The following is a 14189-nucleotide window of genomic DNA, read 5'->3' as shown; positions in this document are numbered from 1 at the left end:
TCTGTACTGGTGTGAATGTATGACATTGTTCTGCATTCTTTCCATCAACTGTTGTTTTTGCATTTGTCACCCCGAGTGGGCCGGGTATGCTCAGACGTGAGTCCCGTGCTCTCCATGCCACTGGAATCAAACTATTCTGGCTGAAGAGGGGTGAAACCCCGAAACTGGTCTAGGATGCTTATTCCAGTCAAGGGTGGACCTGTCTTGGCAGTGCGGGCTGGACTGTTCCCATGAGGCACAGGGTCAAGACTGATTTGCATATGGCTGGGTTCAAACTGGAATGGCATGGTGAGCAAAAAAACGATGGATTTAGTCCCAGATCTCTGTACTGGGGTGAATGTATGACATTGTTCTGCATTCCGACCGTCTACTTTTGTTTTTGCATTTGTCACCCCGAGTGGGACGGGTATGCTCAGACGTGAGTCCCGTGCTCTCCATGCCACTGGAATCAAGCTATCCTGGCTGAAGAGGGGTGAAACCCCGAATCCGGTCCTAGGATGCTTATTCCAGTCCAGGGAGGACCTGGCTTGGCAGTTCGGGCTGGACTGTTCCCATGAGGCACAGGGTCAAGACTGATTTGCATATGGCTGGGTTCAAACTGGAATGGCATGGTGAGCAAAAAAACGATGGATTTAGGCCCAGATCTCTGTACTGGGGTGACTGTATGACATTGTTCTGCATTCTGTCCATCAACTGTTGTTTTTGCATTTGTCACCCCGAGTGGGACGGGATTGCTCAGACGTGAGTCCCGTGCTCTCCATGCCACTGGAATCAAGCTATCCTGGCTGAAGAGGGGTGAAACCCCGAAACCGGTCCTAGGATGCTTATTCCAGTCCAGGGAGGAACTGGCTTGGCAGTTCGGGCTGGACTGTTCCTATGAGTCACAGGGTCAAGACTGATTTGCATATGGCTGGGTTCAAACTGGAATGGCATGGTGAGCAAAAAAACGATGGATTTAGGCCCAGATCTCTGTACTGGGGTGAATGTATGACATTGTTCTGCATTTTGTCCATCAACTATTGTTTTTGCATTTTTCACCCCGAGTGGGATGGGTATGCTCAGACGTGAGTCCCGTGCTCTCCATGCCACTGGAATCAAGCTATCCTGTCTGAAGAGGGGTGAAACCCGGAAACCGGTCCTAGGATGCTTATTCCAGTCTAGGGAGGACCTGGTTTGGCAGTTCGGGCTGGACTGTTCTCATGAGGCACAGGGTCAAGACTGATTTGCATATGGCTGGGTTCAAACTGGAATGGCATGGTGAGCAAAAAACGATGGATTTAGGCCCAGATCTCTGTACTGGGGTGAATGTATGACATTGTTCTGCATTCTGACCATCTACTTTTGTTTTTGCATTTGTCACCCCGAGTGGGATGGGTATGCTCAGACATGAGTCCTGTGCTCTCCATGCCACTGGAATGAAGCTGTCCTGGCTGAAGAGGGGTGAAACCCCGGATCCGGTCCTAGGATGCTTATTCCAGTCCAGGGAGGACCTGGCTTGGCAGTTCGGGCTGGACTGTTCCCATGAGGCACAGGGTCAAGACTGATTTGCATATGGCTGGGTTCAAACTGGAATGGCATGGTGAGCAAAAAAACAATGGATTTAGGCCCAGATCTCTGTACTGGGGTGAATGTATGACATTGTTCTGCATTCTGTCCATCAACTTTTGTTTTTGCATTGGTCACCCCGAGTGGGACGGGTAAGCTCAGACGTGAGTCCCATGCTCTCCATGCCACTGGAATCAAACTATTCTGGCTGAAGAGGGGTGAAACCCCGAAACCCGTCCTAGGATGCTTATTCCAGTCCAGGGAGGACCTGGCTTGGTAGTACGGGCTGGACTGTTCCCATGAGGCACAGGGTCAAGACTGATTTGCATATGGCTGGGTTCAAACTGGAATGGCATGGTGAGCAAAAAAACGATGGATTTTATCCCAGATCTCTGTATTGGGGTCAATGTATGACATAGTTCTGCATTCTGACCATCTACTTTTGTTTTTGCATTTGTCACCCCGAGTGGGATGGGTATGCTCAGACATGAGTCCTGTGCTCTCCATGCCACTGGAATGAAGCTGTCCTGGCTGAAGAGGGGTGAAACCCCGGATCCGGTCCTAGGATGCTTATTTCAGTCCAGGGAGGACCTGGCTTGGCAGTTCGGGCTGGACTGTTCCCATGAGGCACAGGGTCAAGACTGATTTGCATATGGCTGGGTTCAAACTGGAATGGCATGGTGAGCAAAAAAAAATTGATTTAGGCCCAGATCTCTGTACTGGGGTGAATGTATGACATTGTTCTGCATTCTGTCCATCAACTGTTGTTTTTGCATTTGTCACCCCGAGTGGGATGGGTATCCTCGGACATGAGTCCCGTGCTCTCCATGCCACTGGAATCAAGCTATCCTGCCTGAAGAGGGGTGAAACCCCGAAACCGGTCCTAGGATGCTCATTCCAGTCCAGGGAGGACCTGGCTTGGCAGTTCGGGCTGGACTGTTCCCATGAGGCACAGGGTCAAGACTGATTTGCATATGGCTGGGTTCAAACTGGAATGGCATGGTGAGCAAAAAATGGATGGATTAAGGCCCAGATCTCTGTACTGGGGTGAATGTATGACATTGTTCTGCATTCTGTCCATCAACTGTTGTTTTTGCATTTGTCGACGTGAGTCCCGTGCTCTCCATGCCACTGGAATCAAGCTATCCTGGCTGAAGAGGGATAAAACCCCGAAACCGGTCCTAGGATGCTCATTCCAGTCCAGGGAGGACCTGGCTTGGCAGTTCGGGCTGGACTGTTCCCATGAGGCACAGGGTCAAGACTTATTTGCATATGGCTGGGTTCAAACTGGAATGGCATGGTGAGCAAAAAAACGATGGCTTTAGGCCCAGATCTCGATACTAGGGTGAATGTATGACATTGTTCTGCATTCTGTCCATCAACTGTTGTTTTTGCATTTTTCACCCCGAGTGGGAAGGGTATGCTCAGACGTGAGTCCTGTGCTCTCCATGCCACTGGAATCAAGCTATCCTGGCTGAAGAGGGGTGAAACCCCGAAACCGGTCCTAGGATGCTTATTCCAGTCCAGGGAGGATCTGGCTTGGCAGTTCGGGCTGGACTGTTCCCATGAGGCACAGGGTCAAGACTGATTTTCATATGGCTGGGTTCAAACTGGAATGGCATGGTGAACAAAAAAACGATGGATTTGGGCCCAGATCTCTGTACTGGTGTGAACGTATGACATTGTTCTGCATTCTGTCCATCAACTGTTGTTTTTGCATTTGTCACCCGAGTGGGACGGGTATGCTCAGACGTGAGTCCCGTGCTTTCAATGCCAATGGAATCAAGCTATCCTGGTTGAAGAGGGGTGAAACCCCGAAACCGGTTCTAGGATGCTTATTCCAGTCCAGGGAGGACCTGGCTTGGCAGTTCGGGCTGGACTGTTCCCATGAGGCACAGGGTCAAGACTGATTTGCATATGGCTGGGTTCAAACTGGAATGGCATGGTGAGCAAAAAGACGATGGATTTAGGCCCAGATCTCTGTACTGGGGTGAATGTATGGCATTGTTCTGCATTCTGTCAATCAACTGTTGTTTTTGCATTTGTCACCCCGAGTGGGACGGGTATGCTCAGACGTGAGTCCCGTGCTCTCTATGCCACTGGAATCAAGCTATCCTGGCTGAAGAGTGGTGAAACCCTGAAACCGGTCCTAGGATGCTTATTCCAGTCCAGGGAGGACCTGGCTTGACAGTTCGGGCTGGACTGTTCCCATGAGGCACAGGGTCAAGACTGATTTGCATATGGCTGGGTTCAAACTGGAATGGCATGGTGAGTAAAAAATGGATGGATTAAGGCCCAGATCTCTGTACTGGGGTGAATGTATGACATTGATCTGCATTCTGTCCATCAACTGTTGTTTTTGCATTTGTCACCCCGAGTAGGATGGGTATGCTCAGACTTGAGTCCCGTGCTCTCCATGCCACTGGAATCAAGCTATCCTGCCTGAAGAGGGGTGAAACACCGAAACCGGTCCTGGGATGCCTATTCCAGTCCAGGGAGGACCTGGCTTGGCAGTTCGGGCTGGACTGTTCCCATGAGGCACAGGGTCAAGACTGATTTGCATATGGCTGGGTTCAAACTGGAATAGCATGGTGAGCAAAACATGGATGGATTAAGGCCCAGATCTGTGTACTGGGGTGAATGTATGACATTGTTCTGCATTCTGTCCATCAACTGTTGTTTTTGCATTTGTCACCCCGAGTGGGACGGGAATGCTCAGACGTGAGTGCCGTGCTTTCCATGCCACTGGAATCAAGCTATCCTGGCTGAAGAGGGGTGAAACCCCGAAACCGGTCCTAGGATGCTTATTCCAGTCCAGGGAGGACCTGGCTTGGCAGTTCGAGCTGGACTGTTTCCATGAGGCACAGGGTCAGGACTGATTTTCATATGGCTGGGTTCAAACTGGAATGGCATGGTGAGCAAAAAAACGATGGATTTAGGCCCAGATCTCTGTAGTGGGGTGAATGTATGACATTGTTCTGCATTTTGTCCATCAACTGTTGTTTTTGCATTTGTCACCCCGAGTGGGATCGGTATGCTGAGACGTGAGTCCTGTGCTCTCCATGCCACTGGAATCAAGCTATCCTGCCTGAAGAAGGGTGAAACCCCGAAACCGGTCCTAGGATGCTTATTCCAGTCCAGGGAGGAGCTGGCTTGGCAGTTCGGGCTGAACTGTTCCCATGAGGCACATTGTCAAGACTGATTTGCATATGGCTGGGTTCAAACTGAAATGGCATGGTGAGCAAAAAAACGATGGATTTAGGACAAGATCTCTGTACTGGGGTGAATGTATGACATTGTTCTGCATTCTGTCCATCAACTGTTGTTTTTGCATTTGTCACCCCGAGTGGGACGGGTATGCTCAGACGTGAGTCCCGTGCTCTCCATTCCACTGGAATCAAGCTATCCTGGCTGAAGAGGGGTGAAACCCCGAAACCGGTCCTAGGATGCTCATTCAAGTCCAGCGAGGACCTGGCTTGGCAGTTCGGGCTGGACTGTTCCCATGAGGCACAGGGTCAAGACTGATTTACATATAGCTGGGTTCAAGCTGGAATGGCATGGTGAGCAAAAAAACGATGGATTTAGGCCCAGATCTCTGTACTGGGGTGAATGTATGACATTGTTCTGCATTTTGTCCATCAACTCTTGTTTTTGCATTTGTCACCCCGAGTGGGATCGGTATGCTCAGACGTGAGTCCCGTGCTCTCCATGCCACTGGAATCAAGCTATCCTGCCTGAAGAGGGGTGAAACCCCGAAACCGGTCCTAGGATGCTTATTCCTGTCCAGGGAGGACCTGGCTTGGCAGTTCGGGCTGGACTGTTCCCATGAGGCACAGGGTTAAGACTGATTTGCATATGGCTGGGTTCAAACTGGAATGGCATGGTGAGCAAAAAAACGATGGATTTAGGCCCAGATCTCTGTACTGGGGTGAATGTATCACATTGTTCTGCATTCTGTCCATCAACTGTTGTTTTTGCATTTTTCACCCCGAGTGGGACGGGTATGCTCAGACGTGAGTCCCGTGCTCTCCATTCCACTGGAATCAAGCTAACCTGGCTGAAGAGGGGTGAAACCCCGAAACCGGTCCTAGGATGCTTATTCCAGTCTAGGCAGGACCTGGCTTGGCAGTTTGGGCTGGACTGCTCCCATGAGGCACAGGGTCAAGACTGATTTGCATGTGGCTGGGTTCAAACTGGAATGGCATGATGAGCAAAAAACGATTGATTTAGGCCCAGATCTCTGTACTGGGGTGAATGTATGACATTGTTCTGCATTCTGACAATCAACTGTTGTTTTTGCATTGTTCACCCTGAGTGGGATGGGTAGGCTCAGGCGTGAGTCCTGTGCTCTCCATGCCACTGGAATCAAGCTATCCTGCCTGAAGAGGGGTGAAACCCAGAAACCGGTCCTAGGATGCTTATTCCAGTCCAGGGAGGACCTGGCTTGGCAGTTCTTGCTGGACTGTTCCCATGAGGCACAGGGTCAAGACTGATTTGCATATGGCTGGGTTCAAACTGGAATGACATGGTGAGCAAAAAAACGATGGATTTAGGCCCCGATCTCTGTACTGGGGTGAATGTATGACATTGTTCTGCATTCTTTCCATCAACTGTTGTTTTTGCATTTGTTACCCCGAGTGGGACGGGTATGCTCAGACGTGAGTCCCGTGCTCTCCATGCCACTGGAATCAAACTATTCTGGCTGAAGAGGGGTGAAACCCCGAAACTGGTCCTAGGATGCTTATTCCAGTCCAGGGAGGACCTGTCTTGGCAGTGCGTGCTGGACTGTTCCCATGAGGCACAGGGTCAAGACTGATTTGCATATGGCTGGGTTCCAACTGGAATGGCATGGTGAGCAAAAAACGATGGATTTAGGCCCAGATCTCTGTACTGGGGTGAATGTATGACATTGTTCTGCATTCTGACCGTCTACTTTTGTTTTTGCATTTGTCACCCCGAGTGGGACGGGTATGCTCAGACGTGAGTCCCGTGCTCTCCATGCCACTGGAATCAAGCTGTCCTGGCTGAAGAGGGGTGAAACCCCGAATCCGGTCCTAAGATGCTTATTCCAGTCCAGGGAGGACCTGGCTTGGCAGTTCGAGCTGGACTGTTCCCATGAGGCACAGGGTCAAGACTGATTTGCATATGGCTGGGTTCAAACTGGAATGGCATGGTGAGCAAAAAAACGATGGATTTAGGCCCAGATCTCTGTACTGGGGTGAATGTATGACATTGTTCTGCATTCTGACCATCTACTTTTGTTTTTGCATTTGTCACCCCGAGTGGGACGGGTATGCTCAGACGTGAGTCCCGTGCTCTCCATGCCACTGGAATCAAGCTGTCCTGGCTGAAGAGGGGTGAAAGCACGAATCCGGTCCTAGGATGCTTATTCCAGCCCAGGGAGGACCTGGCTTGGCAGTTCGGCTGGACTGTTCCCATGAGGCACAGGGTCAAGACTGATTTGCATATGGCTGGGTTCAAACTGGAATGGAATGGTGAGCAAAAAACGGATGGATTTAGGCCCAGATCTCTGTACTGGTGTGAATGTATGACATTGTTCTGCATTCTGTCCATCAACTGTTGTTTTTGCATTTGTCAACCCGAGTGGGACGGGTATGCTCAGACGTGAGTCCCGTGCTCTCCATGCCACTGGAATCAAACTATTCTGGCTGAAGAGGGGTGAAACCCCGAAACTGGTCCTAGGATGCTTATTCCAGTCCAGGGAGGACCTGTCTTGGCAGTGCGAGCTGGACTGTTCCCATGAGGCACAGGGTCAAGACTGATTTGCATATGGTTGGGTTCAAACTGGAATGGCATGGTGAGCAAAAAAACGATGGATTTAGGCCCATATCTCTGTACTGGGGTGAATGTATGACATTGTTCTGCATTCTGACCATCTACTTTTGTTTTTGCATTTGTCACCCCGAGTGGGACGGGTATGCTCAGACGTGAGTCCCGTGGTCTCCATGCCACTGGAATCAAGCTGTCCTGGCTGAAGAGGGGTGAAACCCCGAATCCGGTCCTAGGATGCTTATTCCAGTCCAGGGAGGACCTGGCTTGGCAGTTCGGGCTGGACTGTTCCCATGAGGCACAGGGTCAGGACTGATTTGCATATGGCTGGGTTCAAACTGGAATGGCATGGTGAGCAAAAAAACGATGGATTTAGGCCCAGATCTCTGTACTGGGGTGAATGTATGACATTGTTCTGCATTCTGACCATCAACTGTTGTTTTTGCATTTTTCACCCCGAGTTGAATGGGTATGCTCAGACGTGAGTCCCGTGCTCTCCATGCCACTGGAATCAAGCTATCCTGCCGGAAGAGGGGTGAAACCCTGAAACCGGTCCTAGGATGCTTATTCCAGTCCAGGGAGGACCTGGCTTGGTAGTGCGGGCTGGACTGTTCCCATGAGGCACAGGGTCAAGACTGATTTGCATATGGCTGGGTTCAAACTGGAATGGCATGGTGAGCAAAAAAACGATGGATTTAGGCCCAGATCTCTGTACTGGGGTGAATGTATGACATTGTTCTACATTCTGTCCATCAACTGTTGTTTTTGCATTTGTCACCCCGAGTGGGATGGGAATGCTCAGACGTGAGTCCCGTGCTCTCCATGCCACTGGAATCAAGCTGTCCTGGCTGAAGAGGGGTGAAACCCCGGATCCGATCCTAGGATGCTTATTCCAGTCCAGGGAGAACCTGGCTTAGCAGTTCGGGCTGGACTGTTCCCATGAGGCACAGGGTCAAGACTGATTTGCATATGGCTGGGTTCAAACTGGAATGGCATGGTGAGCAAAAAAAATGATTTAGGCCCAGATCTCTGTACTGGGGTGAATGTATGACATTGTTCTGCATTCTGTCCATCAACTGTTGTTTTTGCATTTGTCACCCTGAGTGGGATGGGTATCCTCGGACATGAGTCCCGTGCTCTCCATGCCACTGGAATCAAGCTATCCTGCCTGAAGAGGGGTGAAACCCCAAAACCGGTCCTAGGATGCTTATTCCTGTCCAGGGAGGACCTGGCTTGGCAGTTCGGGCTGGACTGTTCCCATGAGGCACAGGGTCAAGACTGATTTGCATATGGCTGGGTTCAAACTGGAATTTCATGGTGAGCAAAAAATGGATGGATTAAGGCCCAGATCTCTGTACTGGGGTGAATGTATGACATTGTTCTGCATTCTGTCCATCAACTGTTGTTTTTGCATTTGTCACCCTGAGTGGGACGGGTATGCTCAGACGTGAGTCCCGTGCTCTCCATGCCACTGGAATCAAGCTATCCTGGCTGAAGAGGGATGAAACCCCGAAACCGGTCCTAGGATGCTCATTCCAGTCCAGGGAGGACCTGGCTTGGCAGTTCGGGCTGGACTGTTCCCATGAGGCACAGGGTCAAGACTGATTTGCATATGGCTGGGTTCAAACTGGAATGGCATGGTGAACAAAAAATGGATGGATTAAGGCCCAGATCTCTGTACTGGGGTGAATGTATGACATTGTTCTGCATTCTGTCCATCAACTGTTGTTTTTGCATTTGTCACCCCGAGAGGTACGGGAATGCTCAGATGTGAGTCCCGTGCTCTCCATGCCACTGGAATCAAGCTATCCTGGCTGAAGAGGGGTGTAACCCCGAAACCGGTCTTAGGATGCTTATTCCAGTCCAGGGAGGACCTGGCTTAGCAGTTCGGGCTGGACTGTTCCTGTGAGTCACAGGGTCAAGACTGATTTGCATATGGCTGGGTTCAAACTGGAATCGCATAGTGAGCAAAAAAACGATGGATTTAGGCCCAGATCTCTGTACTGGGGTGAATGTATGACATTGTTCTGCATTCTGTCCATCAACTGTTGTTTTTGCATTTGTCACCCCGAGTGGGACGGGTATGCTCAGACGTGAGTCCTGTGCTCTCCATGCCACTGGAATCAAGCTATCCTGGCTGAAGAGGGGTGAAACCCCGAAACCGGTCCTAGGATGCTTATTCCAGTCCAGGGAGGACCTGGCTTGGCAGTTCGGGCTGGACTGTTCCCATGAGGCACAGGGTCAAGACTGATTTGCATATGGCTGGGTTCAAACTGGAATGGCATGGTGAACAAAAAAACGATGGATTTGGGCCCAGATCTCTGTACTGGTGTGAACGTATGACATTGTTCTGCATTCTGTCCATCCACTGTTGTTTTTGCATTTGTCACCCCGAGTGGGACGGGTATGCTCAGACGTGAGTCCCGTGCTTTCCATGCCACTGGAATCAAGCTGTCCTGGCTGAAGAGGGGTGAAACCCCGGATCCGGTCCTAGGATGCTTATTCCAGTCCAGGGAGGACCTGGCGTAGCAGTTCGGGCTGGACTGTTCCCATGAGGCACAGGGTCAAGACTGATTTGCATGTGGCTGGGTTCAAACTGGAATGGCATGGTGAGCAAAAAAAAATTCATTTAGGCCCAGATCTGTGTACTGGGGTGAATGTATGACATTGTTCTGCATTCTGTCCATCAACTGTTGTTTTTGCATTTGTCACCCCGAGTGGGACGGGAATGCTCAGACGTGAGTGCCGTGCTCTCCATGCCACTGGAATCAAGCTATCCTGGCTGAAGAGGGGTGTAACCCCGAAACCGGTCCTAGGATGCTTATTCCAGTCCAGGGACGACCTGGCTTGGCAGTTCGGGCTGGATTGTTCCTATGAGTCACAGGGTCAAGACTGATTTGCTTATGGCTGGTTTCAAACTGGAATGGCATGGTAAGCAAAAAAACGATCGATTTAGGCCCAGATCTCTGTACTCTGGTGAATGTATGACATTGTTCTGCATTCTGTCCATCAACTGTTGTTTTTACATTTGTCACCCCGAGTGGGATGGGTATGCTCAGACGTGAGTGCCGTGCTTTCCATGCCACTGGAATCAAGCTATCCTGGCTGAAGAGGGGTGAAACCCCGAAACCGGTCCTAGGATGCTTATTCCAGTCCAGGGAGGACCTGGCTTGGCAGTTCGAGCTGGACTGTTTCCATGAGGCACAGGGTCAGCACTGATTTTCATATGGCTGGGTTCAAACTGGAATGGCATGGTGAGCAAAAAAACGATGGATTTAGGCCCAGATCTCTGTAGTGGGGTGAATGTATGACATTGTTCTACATTCTGTCCATCAACTGTTGATTTGCATTTGTCACCCCGAGTGGGACGGGAATGCTCAGACGTGAGTCCCGTGCTCTCCATGCCACTGGAATCAAGCTGTCCTGGCTGAAGAGGGGTGAAACCCCGGATCCGATCCTAGGATGCTTATTCCAGTCCAGGGAGAACCTGGCTTAGCAGTTCGGGCTGGACTGTTCCCATGAGGCACAGGGTCAAGACTGATTTGCATATGGCTGGGTTCAAACTGGAATGGCATGGTGAGCAAAAAAAAATGATTTAGGCCCAGATCTCTGTACTGGGGTGAATGTATGACATTGTTCTGCATTCTGTCCATCAACTGTTGTTTTTGCATTTGTCACCCTGAGTGGGACGAGTATGCTCAGACGTGAGTCCCGTGCTCTCCATGCCACTGGAATCAAGCTGTCCTGCCTAAAGAGGGGTGAAACCCCGAATCCGGTCCTAGGATGCTTATTCCAGTCCAGGGAGGACCTGGCTTGGCAGTTCGGGCTGGACTGTTCCCATGAGGCACAGGGTCAAGACTGATTTGCATATGGCTGGGTTCAAACTGGAATGGCATGGTGAGCAAAAAAACGATGGATTTAGGCCCAGATCTCTGTACTGGGGTGAATGTATGACATTGTTCTGCATTCTGTCCATCAACTGTTGTTTTTGCATTTGTCACCCCGAGTGGGACGGGAATGCTCAGACGTGAGTCCCGTGCTCTCCATGCCACTGGAATCAAGCTATCCTGACTGAAGAGGGGTGAAACCCCGAAACCGGTCCTAGGATGCTTATTCCAATCCAGGTAGGACCTGGCTTGGCAGTTCGGGCTGGACTGTTCCTATGAGTCACAGGGTTAAGACTGATTTGCATATGGCTGGGTTCAAACTGGAATGGCATGGTGAGCAAAAAAACGATGGATTTAGGCCCAGATCTCTGTACTGGGGTGAATGTATGACATTGATCTGCATTCTGTCCATCAACTGTTGTTTTTGCATTTTTCACCCGAGTGGGACGGGTATGCTCAGACGTGAGTCCCGTGCTCTCCATGCCACTGGAATCAAGCTATCCTGGCTGAAGAGGGGTGAAACCCCAAAACCGGTCCTAGGATGCTTATTCCAGTCTAGGGAGGACCTGGCTTGGCAGTTCGGGCTGGACTGTTCTCATGAGGCACAGGGTCAAGACTGATTTGCATATGGCTGGGTTCAAACTGGAATGGCATGGTGAGCAAAAAACGATGGATTTAGGCCTAGATCTCTGTACTGGGGTGAATGTCTGACATTGTTCTGCATTCTGACCATCAACTGTTGTTTTTGCATTTGTCACCCCGAGTGGGATGGGTATGCTCAGACGTGAGTCCCGTGCTCTCCATGCCACTGGAATCAAGCTATCCTGCCTGAAGAGGGGTGAAACCCCGAAACCGGTCCTAGGATGCTTATTCCAGTCCAGGGAGGACCTGGCTTGGCAGTTCGGGCTGGAGTGTTCCCATGAGGCACAGGGTCAAGACTGATTTGCATATGGCTGGGTTCAAACTGGAATGGCATGGTGAGCAAAAAAACGATGGATTTAGGCCCAGATCTCTGTACTGGGGTGAATGTATGACATTGTTATGCATTCTGTCCATCAACTGTTGTTTTTGCATTTTACACCCCGAGTGGGACGGGTATGCTCAGACGTTAGTCCCGTGCTCTCCATGCCACTGGAATCAAGCTATCCTGGCTGAAGAGGGGTGAAACCCCGAAACCGGTCCTAGGATGCTTATTCAAGTCTAGGGAGGACCTGGCTTGGCAGTTCGGGCTGGACTGTTCCCATGAGGCACAGGGTCAAGACTGGTTTGCATATGGCTGGGTTTAAACTGGAATGGCATGATGATCAAAAAACGATGGATTTAGGCCCAGATCTCTGTACTGGGGTGAATGTATGACATTGTTCTGCATTCTGACAATCAACTGTTGTTTTTGCATTGTTCACCCCGAGTGGGATGGGTACGCTCAGACGTGAGTCCCGTGCTCTCCATGCCACTGGAATCAAGCTATCCTGCCTGAAGAGGGGTGAAACCCAGAAACCGGTCCTAGGATGCTTATTCCAGTCCAGGGAGGACCTGGCTTGGCAGTTCGGGCTGGACTGTTCCCATGAGGCACAGGGTCAAGACTGATTTGCATATGGCTGGGTTCAAACTGGAATGACATGGTGAGCAAAAAAACGATGGATTTAGGCCCAGATCTCTGTACTGGGGTGAATGTATGACATTGTTCTGCATTCTTTCCATCAACTGTTGTTTTTGCATTTGTCACCCCGAGTGGGACGGGTATGCTCAGACGTGAGTCCCGTGCTCTCCATGCCACTGGAATCAAACTATTCTGGCTGAAGAGGGGTGAAACCCCGAAACTGGTCTAGGATGCTTATTCCAGTCAAGGGAGGACCTGTCTTGGCAGTGCGGGCTGGACTGTTCCCATGAGGCACAGGGTCAAGACTGATTTGCATATGGCTGGGTTCAAACTGGAATGGCATGGTGAGCAAAAAAACGATGGATTTAGTCCCAGATCTCTGTACTGGGGTGAATGTATGACATTGTTCTGCATTCCGACCGTCTACTTTTGTTTTTGCATTTGTCACCCCGAGTGGGACGGGTATGCTCAGACGTGAGTCCCGTGCTCTCCATGCCACTGGAATCAAGCTATCCTGGCTGAAGAGGGGTGAAACCCCGAATCCGGTCCTAGGATGCTTATTCCAGTCCAGGGAGGACCTGGCTTGGCAGTTCGGGCTGGACTGTTCCCATGAGGCACAGGGTCAAGACTGATTTGCATATGGCTGGGTTCAAACTGGAATGGCATGGTGAGCAAAAAAACGATGGATTTAGGCCCAGATCTCTGTACTGGGGTGACTGTATGACATTGTTCTGCATTCTGACCATCAACTGTTGTTTTTGCATTTGTCACCCCGAGTGGGACGGGATTGCTCAGACGTGAGTCCCGTGCTCTCCATGCCACTGGAATCAAGCTATCCTGGCTGAAGAGGGGTGAAACCCCGAAACCGGTCCTAGGATGCTTATTCCAGTCCAGGGAGGAACTGGCTTGGCAGTTCGGGCTGGACTGTTCCTATGAGTCACAGGGTCAAGACTGATTTGCATATGGCTGGGTTCAAACTGGAATGGCATGGTGAGCAAAAAAACGATGGATTTAGGCCCAGATCTCTGTACTGGGGTGAATGTATGACATTGTTCTGCATTTTGTCCATCAACTATTGTTTTTGCATTTTTCACCCCGAGTGGGATGGGTATGCTCAGACGTGAGTCCCGTGCTCTCCATGCCACTGGAATCAAGCTATCCTGTCTGAAGAGGGGTGAAACCCGGAAACCGGTCCTAGGATGCTTATTCCAGTCTAGGGAGGACCTGGTTTGGCAGTTCGGGCTGGACTGTTCTCATGAGGCACAGGGTCAAGACTGATTTGCATATGGCTGGGTTCAAACTGGAATGGCATGGTGAGCAAAAAACGATGGATTTAGGCCCAGATCTCTGTACTGGGGTGAATGTAT

This window comes from Triturus cristatus, chromosome 1_1 (genome assembly GCF_964204655.1).
Source record: "Triturus cristatus chromosome 1_1, aTriCri1.1, whole genome shotgun sequence".
Lineage (NCBI taxonomy): Eukaryota > Metazoa > Chordata > Amphibia > Caudata > Salamandridae > Triturus > Triturus cristatus.
Note: the sequence above shows the minus strand (reverse complement) of the source record.